The sequence below is a fragment of the Centrocercus urophasianus genome, unplaced genomic scaffold (assembly GCF_019232065.1).
Source record: "Centrocercus urophasianus isolate 14NV4802_14NV808 unplaced genomic scaffold, USGS_Curo_1.0 seq_12, whole genome shotgun sequence".
Classification (NCBI taxonomy): Eukaryota; Metazoa; Chordata; class Aves; order Galliformes; family Phasianidae; genus Centrocercus; species Centrocercus urophasianus.
The window spans coordinates 48073678-48089121 of record NW_024884364.1 but is presented as its reverse complement, the minus strand read 5'-3'; the positions used below and the strand labels follow the sequence as shown (position 1 = coordinate 48089121).

The 15444-nt window shown below is 40.6% G+C and overlaps 1 protein-coding gene across 2 annotated transcripts in view; it reads right to left on the bottom strand.

Annotated features, from left to right (window-relative positions):
• Positions 1–15444, bottom strand: part of ARHGAP6 (Rho GTPase activating protein 6) — a 299714-nt gene that overhangs the window by 68257 nt on the left and 216013 nt on the right. The window lies entirely within an intron of this gene.

The following is a 15444-nucleotide window of genomic DNA, read 5'->3' as shown; positions in this document are numbered from 1 at the left end:
AAGCAGCACATACACAGGACTATGGATTCAAACCACGTTTTGGAAAATGACACACTAAGTCTTGAAAGAGCGCTCAGTGAGAAGAGGGCAAGGCAAGGGCCTCACCACAGGAAAGGTCTCCAGGGAGGCTGTCAGCAGCTGCCATGCACCAAACCACACCAACACGGACATAGCCCCAAAGTCTGCTTCTGAAATCAGCGCATCATGAAGCTTATAGCGAAGGGCCCGGTCCTCAAGCTCTGAAAAGGCAGGTCTCCATCTACAGTCTCCAAATAAAAGACAAACAAGCTCAGAGGCAGACTGAAGGCCTATTTTCAGATGAAACATTTCCAATATCTCTCCTTACCCACTCTCCTCATAAGCTTTTGGTGAGGACTGCCAAGCGCTCTCTGTTCCTATTTAAATTTTTTAATGGCAATCTAACAGACGTCTCCAACCCAATTATTTTAATCTGCCCATGTTGAGTGACCACAGCAGCTGTTCACTTCCTCTTATCAACCTTATTAATCCTGTAATTTAAATACACATTAGTCAGTTGAAGGATCCACACAAATCTCTTTCAGGTTTTACTTTTCATTATAGAGTGAGCAAAGAGCTTTAAAAAAAAATGAAGGAACTATCAGTTTGGGTTGAAGAGACAGGATGAGGCTCCTGCTAAAAAAGGCATGCAAACACAGGAAGTTAAAGAGCTTTCACTGCAATATCCTTGTAAAATCAACAACTGCATGAAAAATTAGATTTGCTGCTGGGTCCCACATTATTGCAATACAAAGAGCTCCTCATCCTACATACACAGAGCAGCACAGCATATTGCTTTGGCACTTTTATCACACTACACTAACATCAAAATATCAGCATTTCAGCCTACTGTCAGATTTCCGTTATGATACAGGCAAAATTCATCTTGAGGTTTACAAAAGCTAAAACGTTCTTATCTGAATTATGCCCACTAGTAAACCAAAGGAGAATATTTTACACACCTCATTAATAATAATAAGTTTTATTCAAGGGAATCTTAAGCCATAAGCCTCCATTTTAAAATACAAAGATTATAGAGCTTTCTACACTTCAATATCACTGCAAGGAGCTCCTAACGGGCTGCAAATGAATTTTAGTTGATTGCTTTAGATGTACTCTTTGTCTCCTGAATACCCAGCGATCAGCTATCAGAGATGGGGGATGCTGCAGTAGGATAATTTCCATCAACTGAAGTTGTGGCTATTTGTTCAGAACCAGAGGAGAGCAGAAAAAAACCACAATATAAATAAAGCCTTTAAAGACTTTACTCAGATCTGAAGAATTCAACAGCTGCATCCCATTCAAGAAATGGAACAGAATAAATATCCTCAGCTATGAGAGCTACTTTTAAGGGGCCAGGCTGAAAATTCAGTATATTTCTAAAAGAAGACATTGATTTTAAATGCATCTATAATGCTATCACTTTTAACAATACTTTTACAAGTCAGCTTTATGACACTTGGTATTTTCCTTAAGAGTTTTATCTCCAGGAGATAAGTTAGTGCAGGTGAACCTCAGTATTCAAGAAACACGTGAAGCTCCAGCCTTCATAAGCATGCCTACAAGCATATTTTGCACACTTCTGCCTTATTAATGCTTTCCAATACAGCTTTGGATCATGCGGAACCTTGCAGGAGTGATACAGTGAGTAAGATGCATGACCCTGGCTTAAGAAATTATAGTCCCTATATATAAGATATGCATTGATAAAGAGGGATACCAACACCCAATAATGCTCGTAGATGGATACTGAGAAAATAAAGAAGCATACATTAAATGTAAATTTGTTTAGTATTCCACAGAAGGTTATTTTCATTAAACTTCTCCATTCAAATCTTGCACTGAATAAACATCAAACAGAAACTCCTAAGGCTTTTCCTCATGACTTCTCCCGCAGCACAAAAGTAATGAACGCTAAAAACTCTGTTAAGACTTTTATTACTATTACCCATACACAGTCCATTATATAATGGATTAGTTTATCCTTGAAGAATCCCATAGACTTTGTGATGTTTTCCCCTTTTCACTCGGTGGAATAACTACAGTCACCAGTCACCTAAGTGTTTCAGATGCTGACAGCTTAGCTCAGAGGGAGATCACACCCACTGTGGGACTTCTGTCGAAGTACAGGCATCTGTATCTAACCTAGGCACTGTAATTACTACATCCAACCAGTGGTGAGGAACAGCAGCTTGTAGGGAATCAATCTCATCTGTTTGGTTTACGGAGATAAGAATGAAACTCCAGAAATGCCTTTCTACACCCCACTCACTCACAATCTGTGGTCAGCACAGAGGTTTACATCTACAGTGTGTCTCAATTGTAGATGCAGAGTGACACAAGACAAATTCCACCTTAAAATGCCTCTTGCCTTGGTTGTCAAGTGCTGATGCTTTCCTCTGAGCTCTAACCTTTTCCAGCCAGGCAGCAGGAAGGTGATGAACACACTTATCAGCAGCCATCTCCACAGCTGCCTGATGAAACAACAGGTTTTTTGGCATGCTCGTCAGCACATTTTCCAAGGCAGAGTGTTTGCTCAGCTGCAGTCCCTTCTCTGATCCCTAAACCAAGTGGCTCCAGCCTGGTCAGGCCATCAGCATCTGCACTGCACCAAGCCCTTCTTGCAGAGCCCAGCCTGCCTCTCAAATGAAGCAGCAGAAAGTGGCTCAAGGTCATTCTTCATTTTAGGAACTTCATACCCAGCAGTAAAAATGTCAGCTGTGGGTGAACCTGCCTTTGCTCAGTTCATTGCCTGCTCTAATTCCCTTCAGTCCAATTGCCATTTATAGCAGCGGAGCTGGGTGGAGCTGCTGAGTCCATCCCTGGGAAGAAGGAGATCACAGACCATATCCTTCAACTGCTGCAACAATATTTTCCCCTGGGAACTGGGCACACATTGCGCTGTTAGAAAATAAACTGCAGTTGGTCTCAATTTTTAATTATACTACTACTGTTTTTCATCGAATTTGGTGCCAAACTCTACAGGAAGAGTTTCCAGCACTACAAAAATTTACCTTGAAAACTGTCCCAGTGAGTACTGTTAGGATGTGAACTGTCAGAAAAAAATGATGAATGGCAGATTTGCAGTAACTTCACTGAAAGTAAGATCATGCTCTTTTTCTTCAGCAGTGCAGAGCATGAAATGCTGAATGCCGCAATTAAACAGTCATCAAAGTTAATGTGTTAAACTTCCACTTGTGATATATTATGTTGTTATATAGCTAATAATGAGGAATAGAAACTCATAAAAGCTAGTAATAGATTAAAGCTTTCCTGGCTTTTACCATCCTCTCACAAAAAAAAAAAAAAAAAAAAAAAAAAATTCACAGCCAAAAACATGAAAAGAACCAGAGATCTTTTTAATTCCCTTAGGGACTTTGTTATTGCCAGCCCATTCTATACAAAAGGTATTCAGGTTACAGCAGGCTATACTGAGAAGCATGAAATGCAGAAATGCAAAGAACATCCATAGGTTGTAATGATATAGGTAACACCATCTTCCTCCTACGCCTTTTCCAAAATTCTAAAGCTGTCTTCTATACGAAAGCAGAACAGAAGACAATAGTACAAATACCATCCACAGTTCACATTTGAAAGAGTATGCTATTTAAAAACAAAAAAACTCCCAAACTGCTCCTTACAAAAGCAAGCTACGTTTTTGGTTTTTTTTTTTTCTGCTAGTTAATAATTACAGAAGAATTTTCTCAAGTTTATTGATGGTGGGAAAAGAAGTACAGTTAAAGCATTATTTTCTTGTAGAGAACTGAAATAATACTTTTTCCAGATTTCCACAGAGATGTTCAGTGGAAAAATGCCCAGTATCCTAAAACACTTCTCTCTGGAAATGAATTTCACTCTTTCCTTCCCTTATAGTCTTTTATGTACAAGCAGAAAAGCACACAATAGAACAATATGCAGACTTTAAAAGCACATTAAAACAGGAATTTGTATGTCTCCAGTGTCTTCCAGGAGAAAGTGTTGTATACAGTACTCCAAACTAACAAAGAGCTGCTACCAGCCTAGAAAGTCTTTTTTTTTTTTTTTTTTTTTTTTTTTAATATTGCTTTTTAGCGTTGCTCCAAATGAGGATCAACAAGTTCTGCTTGGATTACCTGTTTCATACAAATAGTTGCATAATGAAAAGAAAACTCCTGTACACAAGGTCTAAGCTCTAAGTCAAAGTACTCAGATGCCAACTACTGACAAATTAGAGTGTATCTCTGTGTCTCAGTTTCAAATCTTCTGATAAGTAGAAAATAACTCAAGGATCCATACATCATGCGTCCCATTAAAGACATCTTTACAAAAGATACCTACTTGTTTTTCCACTGTACCGTGGTCAAGAGGGTAAGGAGTATTTCAGACTGTTCAAGATAAATAGTTCTTAAAACTTTACGTTACCCAGACAAAAACTTTCTGAGAAGTCCAGGAGAGAGAGGGCAAGAGGGGGCAGAAAGAAGAGGAAAGGAGAAGGAATAGGCACTGGCCCAGCTCATTTATCTTACCAGAGAAAAGAAGTAGGACACGTTCCAGATTAACTAACCACTTCAACCACATCATCTCACACTACTGATTTAACTTTACATCGCTTCTTGCGACCTGACCAAACACTTAATAAATGCTGCTGCACTCAGCAATGAAGGGAGCATCCCACCGTGCTGCCCCTTTAACAGACTGGCAACACATAGACACAAACAGCTCTGACTGAGAGTGGAGATCCGACAAAGGTTGTATTTCCAGCCAAAGCCCTAGTGCAGAGGAATGTGTTTTCCCTTAAAGAAACAGCGGATTCCCATGCACTGCTCCACTCAGACAGCTAGCAGCATCCAGCTGTCATGACTGGGGCTGGCTGGATCTCTCAAAAGTGCTCACTGCAACACGGGTATTGAGGGACGTGTTAAATAGAGGTGAGACATCTGGCCTTAGCAAAAAAGAAGTCCCTACAGCCATTCTGACTGCTTGAATTTGTTAAAATGCAGGCTCTGCATACTGACAGGCTCGCCTGCCTTCACGACCTTAAGAGTTAATTTAGCTCTATGACAATATTTCATGTTCACTGGGGAACGTGCAGCGCAGGAACTGTGGGAATAAATAAATGACTCAATTTGGTTTGCCTCTGAACGAGCTTCACATTTTTCATTTCCCTCATTGATGCTCTCCATAATCAGGTCTAGGAACGCACCGAGGGGAAAGGAAGTGAAAGTAAGTGGAAGAAAAGGTTATCGGAAGTAGTCAGTGTGGATTAATGTAGGGGAAATCATGCTTGACCAATCTAGTAGCCTTCTGTGAAGTCATAACTGTAGATGGGGACAGAGCAGTGGATGTTGTGTACCTTGACATCAGCAAGGCTTTTGACACTTTCTCCCATAACATCCTCATAGGTAAGCTTGGGAGAGTGGACAGTGAGGTGGATAAAGAATTGGTCAACTGGCAGAGTTCAGAGGGTTGTGATCAGTGTGCAGAGTCTGCTTGAAGGCCTGTAACTGGTGGTGTTCTCCAGGGGTAGGCACTGAGGCCAAACTTGTTCAACATCTTCATCAATGACCTAGATGAGGGATAGAGTGAACCCTCAGCAAGTTTGCTGATGACATGAAGCCAGGAGGAGTGACCGATACACTAGAAGGTGTGCTGCGATTCAGCAACAAGCTGGACAAGCTGTGGAGTTGAGCAGAGAGGAACCTAATAAGGTTCAACAAGGACAAGTGCTGAGTCCTACACCTGGGGAGGAATAACTACACACATCAGTACAAGTTAGGGGCTGATCTGCTGGAAAGGAACTCTGTGGAGAAGGACCTGGCTGCTGGTGGACAACAGGGTGACCATGAGTCAGCAGTGTGCCCCTACGCCCAAGAAGGCCAATGGTATCCTGGGGTACATTAAATAGAGAACGGCCAGCAGGGCAAGGGAGGTGATCCTCTGCCTCTGCTCTGACCTGGTGAAGCCACATCTGCAGCACTGCATCCAGTTCTGGGCTCCTCAGTTCAAGAAAAAACTTCTGGAGAGAGCCCAACAGAGGGCTACAGGGATGACTGGGGGCCTGGAGCATTTCCTATATGAGGAAAGACTGAGAAACCTGAGACTGTTCAGCCTGGAAAAGAGAAGACCAAGATGGGATCTTATCAATGCTTACAAATATCTAAAGGGCAGGACTCAAGTGGATGGGACCAGGTTCTTTTCAGCAGTGCCCAGTGACAGAACAAGGAGCAACAGGCACAAACTGGAACACAGAAAGTTCCATACATACATGAAGAAAAATGTATTTACTGTGAGAGTAACAGAGCACTGAACAGACTGCCGAATATGTTGCAGAGACTCATTTTTTGGAGATACTCACCCGCCCCCCCCCCAGAGACTTTCCTGTGCAACCTACTGTAGAGAACCTGCTTTAGCAGAGGGTGAGACTAGATGATCTCCAGAGGTGCCTTCCAACCCCTGTCATCCTGTGATTCTGTAAAAAGCTGGGTGGGAACAATGTCCACCTCAGCTGCCATCACTTTCAGGTTTCTAACTATGCTCACAAACATCATGTATTGTCGTATTTTTCTCTAGTGCTTTTCTCTGGTCCTACAGCATTTTGGTAACTGCTTCCCCTTCTATCCCAAAAAACTTGCATGAACAGCAAACAACCATACAAAGGAAAATGAGATACTAAACACCTATGAGAATCAGAAACAAAAATAACAATTAAACAGAGAGAAGAAGTAGAAAAGGACATTCACTCATCTTCTGTTTAACACCCCTTCTACACCACAGCATGCACAGTCTGACTACAAAGGTAACTGTGCACCTACATGCTGCCGATCCCTTTCCAACCAGGCACCAGATTGCTTGTGACTGCTCTAGCAAATGGCTGCCCAGGCTGAGACCCCCAGGCACGACTGTCCTAGCAGTTATCAGTCACAGACAACCTCTCTGCTGTATAATGCAGCCCTAGAGCAGCCAAACAGACTTGCTTGAGAGAACAGCATAGATTGCTTTTGCAACTCCCTCAAATAGAAAAAAAACATATTCTCTGCCCTTACTAACACAAGCAGCACAAAAAGTTTTCAATAGCCTCTGATCTGCGTACCTACAGCTGCTTAGGCTTGCATTATACTGGCATAAATTAACAAAATTGTGCATGAAATAATTACTGAAACAGTAAAATTATGACCAGATGCTTGAAAGGTCAGCTTGCAGTATGCTGATGTTGAAAACATTATTAATCAGAATGTTACTAAAGGTTTATATTTAAACACCTTGTTTTGTTATTTAAGACCCACAATTTGAATTTTTTGAAATTTTTGAATTGAAAAAATAACACAAAGTGCTTGTTTCTTGTTTCCTACTGACCTTACCACCAAATTTGGACTCACTCCTATTTGCTCATTACAGATTGAATTCAATAGGGCTGTTAAATCACTCAGTATTTGTTCCCATTTAAACACAGCCAGGATCTGCTCCTTCACTCTCAGTTGCTCTGCAGACCCTCCCTTCTATATAACTACGTACCTTCTGTACAAAAGACAGACTCCAGAAAGCAGACATCTACCTGGCCAATAACATTTTATTATAACCTAAATCCAAGAACAGATAATTTATTGGTTTTCTGGACAGCCACCACAGATATTCAAACTCCACAAGCCAAAAAACATTCATCTAAGCTATTGTGTGGATTTATACTGTGTTAGACCTAGATCTGCTCTCTAAATCCTGGACACTCTGTCCCAGTAAAACAACCCAGCAGCAACCACTGTGACACACAAATACAGTGAGGCTCTGAAGAAGCTACATCTTCCCCCTCTGCAATTTTTCCCAGTGGAAATGTCAAAGTAAAATTTTGAAACAAGTATGTATGTGTTTGCAATGCAGCAGCAGTTTAAACAAAAAATCTCCTTTGTTTAGAACACTGCATTATCAAAATAGCATTAAGAGAATGAGACTACATACTTGTTATAGGTTGAAAAGTAGGAAAGGCTATAATAAGGATGGAGATCTTGTAACTTCCCCCTGTTCACACCCAACCTGCATTATGCTATGACCCGTTGTGAGCTTGGGGACAACCCACAAAGTTCCCAGTGCACAGTGTTTATGCATTAGCAAACTAAACTAACTAAATGAAACAATAACAAAAAGAAACCTACTGAAAGACAGTATAAGAAGTTATTACCTGTTATAACCTGCCACATATTTAACAGATTTCCATAGAAAGGTGGCAACCATACCTGAGCATAAAGAGCGATGCAGGGTGAAGGTCTACAGTCTCCTTTCTACAAGACGGGTACCAAGAGGCTAGCAGCTAACCTCACCTTGCCAGCACCCCTCTAATAATGAACATCCCTGCTGTTCTCATACGTGTGGCTCTGTTCGTGTATGCAAATGAAGGATGATTGTATTTTACAAATAATTTCCCATGTGTGACCACTGGGGCTGTTCCTTTACTTTGAGAGATGCAGCCCAGCCCTGGCCTCACCAAGGATCACTGCTGCAGGGTCTGCCCAAGGCTCCCATCCTGCCTAAGCCTGGCAGCTGAGGAGTCATCTCGGTGACTAAATCTGCTAGCTTATGAATGTGATAGACATTTTGATTAATGTATTTATAAAACATCCTGTCACTTGAAGAGCAATGTGTGTTCAGCTACCTTTGCCCAACTGATCTGCTGGAATTTCAGCAGCCCTGAGATGCTCCTGAGGTTATGGCTGCTAGTGAGCACAGGTTCTCCAGTCGCAGGGCACTCTTGCTCAGACTCTCTTGCTCAGACATTTAATTTCACTTCAGGATGGAGAAAACCACATGCCCAGAATGTTAATCCAGCACATGAGGATGTTCCCTGACATGGTTTAATTTCTCTGTGCAGGAAAAGAAGGCACACCCACAGTCATGACATTTATACATCTCAAAGAATGTGACTCATGCCTTGCAATATGCCATAAATAAGAAGGACATGAAGCTGTACTGTCAGGACTAAAGCAAGGAGAAAGAAAAATATCTTTTTTGCTTTCCTTTTGCTTCCAGGATTGTGTTAGACCTGTGTTACTTCTTGACCTTGGGAGTCCAAATAAAGAATAAGATGTTCTTGTGTATGACTGATCATGTCAATTCTTCACACTCATACAAAAATGTATTACATTTTGTGCTTTATTTTTGCTGCCCAAGCTATGCAAAATATTTCTAGAAAAGCAACATTGCGTTAGCAAAGAAAGCTGAAGTTAATCAAAATTACTTAAAAATGTGGTAAGTACTTCCTTCACCTGCTTTCCAACCCACACCACACCAAGTCCAGGGGACCTAATATCTAAGCAGTTGCATGCAAGATTATGTGTGCTGTCTGATGACAGCCAAAGTAGTAAATCTCTGAAAATACACAGGATATCTTTTCTATAGCCACTCTTGTATACTCAGCTTTCAACAAATTCCACTGGCAGTCCTTAGCTCGGCAAGAGCATGGTAGCAATGCTTTCTCCTTGTCAAACATATTAAATCAGATTTTTCAGTTCAGCATACATATGTACTTTTTTTTTTTTTTTTTTCCAAATCTCACAAAATCTGTGAGTGGAATTACATTGTTATCACTTTTTTTTTTTCTTTTTTTTCTGTAATTCTTCCATTCCACCACAGCTCACACAGGTTGGTTTTAACATTTTAAGTGGTGTGTGTGAACGAAAGTACTCAGACTGGACCTCCATATGGTGCTAGCGTACCTGTGGAAATATTAACAAATAGAAGCTATATGACCCTAAAGATTTGTTCCTGAAAGCATAGTATTCATGCATCAGGACATAGGACAGCAAGGTTCTTCCACATGATGGAAAGACATCCATTTTGGAGGTCATGCTGAAAAGCATACCAGTTGCCTGTAATGAAAGGAAGGATATCTTTGAAGTAGCTTGTGGATATGGGAAAGGAGATCCTGAACACAGACGAAGCAGCAGGAATACCCTACATGGCTTCCCTATATCCTGGTCCCCTGCTCTATACTGCACACCTGGCTGAAGGGCACACTGTCTCCCTTCTAGCACCCAGACCTTCTTTGCCAGTGAAATCAAGACAGAGTGGATGACAAGATAGAAGGGGTTAGCACACATCCATATCACATCAGGACAGCAGAAATATCACATCCGTCTGGTAAAACACATAGCAAAATACTTCAGAAGTAAAAAGTTTTGAATCTGTATTCAAAACCCACAAAATTTTGTTCTCTTGTTTCTGAATGTTATCAAATTTTACAGTTATCTTAAGCATTTTTTTTCATGGACTGACATAGTGCTACTAGCATCAGACATGGTCTAAACTGTCTTATTGTAAGGCAAAATACCATATTTTTGAACTCATAACCGTGATGACAAGAACGATGGAAGACCTCAGGGCCTTATTTTTAAAAGCAGGAAATCATGAAGCACAGGGAAATTAAAAGCCTTTCTGAATGTCACTCAGTGAGCAGGAATTCACCTGCTCATTCCTCTTTTTACTGAGGCGAGAGAAGAGGTTCCCCCTGCAGAGATCTGGGTGCTCCCTCTTTGGGTAAAGAGGTGGCAGTTCTGCTGTTGTTGAAAACTGTGTGCAAATAGATATTAGTACCACTCCTCCAACACTGAATTTGGAATCTGAGAAATCTTGTCACTGAAAACCAACTGGATCTTAATGCATGAGAACAGGATAGGTTCTTGCTGTGGAAAAATCAGCTCCTCCCAGATCTTAATTCTCCTCATGGCAACACACTGAAAGCGTGACCTCTTTAACTCCAACAGGCACATTTTTAGAAAATTCACCCCAGATAATACTTTAAGCAAGACAAATAAACCACACCATTGTAATCATAACTGATAGGTGAATTATAAATTTGGCATAGGCTTCTGTACTCTGTGAACAAAGATTTCCATAAATTAGATAAAACTGCCAGGAAAAGCAGAAAAGAAAATGATAACTCTGGTGAGGGAGTGGTCTTCAAGGAATTTCTTAAGTAAATATTTTTATCAATTTTTTTTTTTCCTTGAAAATATCCTATGAGCATTAAAAAAAAAAAAAAAAAAACCACACAAAACATGGAGCAAAAATTCAACACATCAAGGAAGGATCATGCTCAGCTCTCAAATGTTTTTGCAGATTCTCCAGTTGCTAAAACCAACTGTTGTTTTTTTAAGGCTATGACTGCTCCCACATTCCTCTCAGATTCTACTTAAGCTGTGTTGTTGGCAAGTCTTGCTGCATTACTTTTAAATAACATTTAGCCCTTTCACTCTTTGTAGTTATGAACAGGATTTCGAAGTTAAAGAGAACTGCTCACAGAGGTTGCAGAAACAATGGAGGGTAATCAAAAGAGTCCAAGGAAAGTCTCAAGATAAATTCCAAAATCCCAAGGAATTTTATCATTGATTTGCTGTTGCTACCACTTACCAATGACTGGTCAGACTTTCCAAATAGACAGCATTGTGCTTGTGCTTGACATCTACAGATATTTTGAGTTCCAGATGCTAATAGGTGAGCACTGTTCTTTTCTGCTATAAAGCTAACACAAAGAAGTACTTTCTTCAGATACTGTAATTATAGAAAGACGAAGGGCAGACTACTTATTGACTGCTTGCCTCCAAGGAGCATTATTTGCTATGCCAGTGAGTAATTACAGTCATGTTGCAACTTTAATAGTAATTTCAGTGCTCAGTTTTGCTAAACTTGACAGTGAATATTCTTTTCACTTTTCAATGGAGCATCAACAGAATCATACATATGCAGGACTATGAAGTGAAAATTAGAAATGACAGCTGTATACTGAATATACCCATGCTGTTTAATTTTTATTGCTCAGGACTCCTAAGGAATTCCTGATCTATGACACAGTGCTATGGCCTGTGGAAGGACCTGTGGTACTGAGAGGCAGCCAGTGGGGATCCCTTCAACAGGAGCAAAACCCCAGGGCAGGAGAATTCAACAGCAATGTGCAGAGGAGAGTTAGGAAAGGGTCACTCATCTCAGTCTCAGAGCAGGCACGTGAGATTTGACAGCTCTGTGCAATTACCACTTTCAGAAGATTATTCTGCTTTCATGGATAGTGAAGGAAAAGATTAGCATTATATATGGACATTCACCCTCCTTAGACCTGAGATACTATTTGATGTGCCATGGAATGATAGGCTGGATGGAGTTGGCAGCCTTTCTTGGCCAAAGGGCTGCACTGCTTTTCCAAACTCTTCCAATCTTACTACTTAATCTTCACATAGGAATGAAGCAGAGATAGCAACACTGTTTTGACTGCTAGTCCTTCATGTAGAAATAAGCTCCTAATGAGTTCAGGCAAAAGGCAAATCTGCCACTCAGCAAAACATTGAAGTATGTGCTTAATTTAAGATGTATTGCTATCCGTTGTGTGCAAGTATTTTGTTGAATCATAGATGTAGACTGGGTTTTGTACAGCCAAGCCTCAGCTATTCAGCAATCCATTCCGCCCACTCCAGGATCCTGGAGGGGAATGCTTTGACCTAAAGAGGTGCTGTCTCCTTATACTGACTACACAGAGGTATCAGACAATTGCTTTATATGTTTAACTTCTAGAAGAGAAAGCTCATGCTCAAAAAATCCTACCCATAATGTCTTACCGGCAACTGAGCAAGACAAATCTGCCACCACTATGTTCATTAAAAAAACCTCAAAGATTGTCAGCAATGTCCAGGCCAAGTGTTATGTTACTTCAGAGTAATTTTATTTCATTCCACCAATGTAAACAAAATACATATATATGCCAATTTTTTTTTTTCTAGCTACCCCTTCCCCCTTCTATCTAACACATCCTGGTTTCATCAACTTCAATTGAGGTAAAATGTTTCAATCTTTTTGACATCCTCTATGCCTTTAACATACCCAGTAGCAGGAAAAAAAAACCTGATTTATTCCTGAGTTGCATCAGTTTCAGCCAGCTTCCAGTGATGTAATACCAGAGCATGACAAAGTCTATCTGGCCCACTGCACCTTTGGAGAGAGAGGATTCATTCCACAGGGGGTTCAACAGACAAACCTCAAACAACTGTAACGAATACTTTCAAGTACTATTCCTCTTTTATCAATCCAGAAAGTTGCTTTGAAGATGGACATTCATGCAGCAGATTAAATACTGGTTTTGTTATAATGCATGATAAAGAAATGTGCATAAAGATAGCAGGTGCTCATTCAATTGTATTCAAGCAACTCCAGAGTCATAAAAACCCAAGATATTCTTTAAATGAAAGGAAGAAAAACAGAAAACAAAAACCTTGCCCAGTTTTAGTATGAACGTTTTGCCCATCCTTAACCAGAAAGTTCAGAAGTGTTTGATATTTGGAAAAGAATATCTGCGTAAAAGAAAATTTGATCATTACTTGAAGAGAATCACAGATTTTGGAAACTATTGTATCTTTTTCCTGTTGTAGCTTTTTAGTTACTACAAAAATATTTCCCATTCCTCTAAGACCAGATGGCTTTAAGTTTTAACCTTGCAAACTGCAGCACAGCAGTTGGAACAGAACTGGAAAGAGAGGGTTTTATACTCAAGAAACTGAAATGTTTTGTTTCAGCTCATGTTGGGTCCATAGCAAAACTTCAAGATGTGTTAGAGCAGGAGATTTTGGGCTGGGGAAAAGGAGAGTAAAAAATATTTGCCAGAATGTCACAGTTGAAAACTACTTTAGTTTCACTTACCAAATTCAGGACTATTCAAACTTTGTGATTTTGCGTCAGTGTTTCCGTAGAGGTAACCTTAGACAAGGGCTTCTAGACTCCTGACTTACCTAAAAGATATCTCAACAGACCCTGTGGTTTTATGATCCATATTTGTGATTTGCTGTAAATGAATCAAGACGTTGTGTTTTGGCCATACTGATGAGTGTGCTTTTATTAAATGATTTTACCTGAATTTTTCTGTCTTCTTGTACAGTTCTATGCTGTTCTGTATGCAAAGGACATGGGAAACCTCTAGAAAAATGATGCTATCACAGGAACTAGGACTGACTCACAATCTAACAGCACAATCAATGCAATATTGGGCTTTGCCATCTCTTCTTAGACAAGAAAATATGCCTATGTTAACATATCCATGTACTACCATTTTCTCCTTTTCTTCCCTTTGGAAGTACTAACACCTTTAAAAAGGCATCAAAGCATGACAACACCCCAGGTATCACATTTCAATTTTCTTCAGCATTTCTCCTTACACCCAATCCTCAAACTTCCATCACTGAGAGACCAACATAGATAGATAATCACTGCCCATGACTATACAAGGAGAGCTGTATTACTCCTGCAATAGCGATTACATTTGTTATCCAAAAGCCAAGCATTGACAAGTGCTGCAACACAGCATCTGAAAAAGGAAACACTCCAAGTACCGCCATGGGGACAGAAAGCAAAACAAACTCTTCTCTGCATGCCCCATATCTGGAAGAGGTACAAGGGAAGACAATTCATGAGAATACTCTGTGTGGGCAGAAATGCACTGTACTGTAGTGGAGAGATACTGTGCCCATAAATGTCCCACACTGATAAGTATTATGCACATTCCCTCCTTTATGCTTCTATTATCCTTCCACTTGGGGAAGGAGGAAATAGAAAAGAAGAAGAATATGCTCTGCATTTTGGAGAATACAGTATTGTTCCTTTGCAGTTTGAAAAGATTCAGACCATCAAATGGCAAAAAAGACAAACTTTGGCCCAAGGGCTTTTATTGCATGATCTGGACAGTATAACACCAGCCATTCCTGAGTGCCTCTAGCTGCCAGCATATTATCTATTTAAATACAGGTAAGAACATAGCATAGTGGATGGCTTTCTCTTCCTCTTCAGTTCCCATCTCATGGTTATGATTAGACAGAAGCTGCCAAAAACCAGCCACTGTTATTAGCAACGCAACATCCACAAATGGAGAGCTTATTATCACCCCAGCACACTCCCTTGGTGGCACTCCAGCCCAGCTGATGTAAATTCCCAGGCTATTTCCAGCTCTACCACTAGCGCAGCACCTACCAAGATTGCCGATGCCAGCTCAAACTACCCAACTGCAGGTGGGTCAACAAGAAAACCTACTCAAGAAGCCTCAGCATCCTGTAATCCCAACCCACCATTGCAGCCCCAATGGCTGGGGAGTCCCCATAGGCACATGTGCCCCCTGTTAGGCACTCCTCTGGAGCCAGGGCAGCCAGACAACAAAACAAAGGAAAACAGTAAGAAAGCTTTGGTTCTTCCCCCAGCTTAAGTCATTACAGACAGTATGAGACAATTTAATCAGTGCGTCTCTTCATGCAGTCACACCGTTCATGGGACAGAGTTGATGTGCATATACATCTAGCTTCTGTCAGATCGGACCAGAAAGTGAGATGTTTAAACATCTTTGTAATTAAAAAAGGAAGATGACTATCAGATCAGATCTGTTATTGAAGATCTATCAAATCGATACAGTCTTGAACCTGTCCTGTTAAAACTTCACAA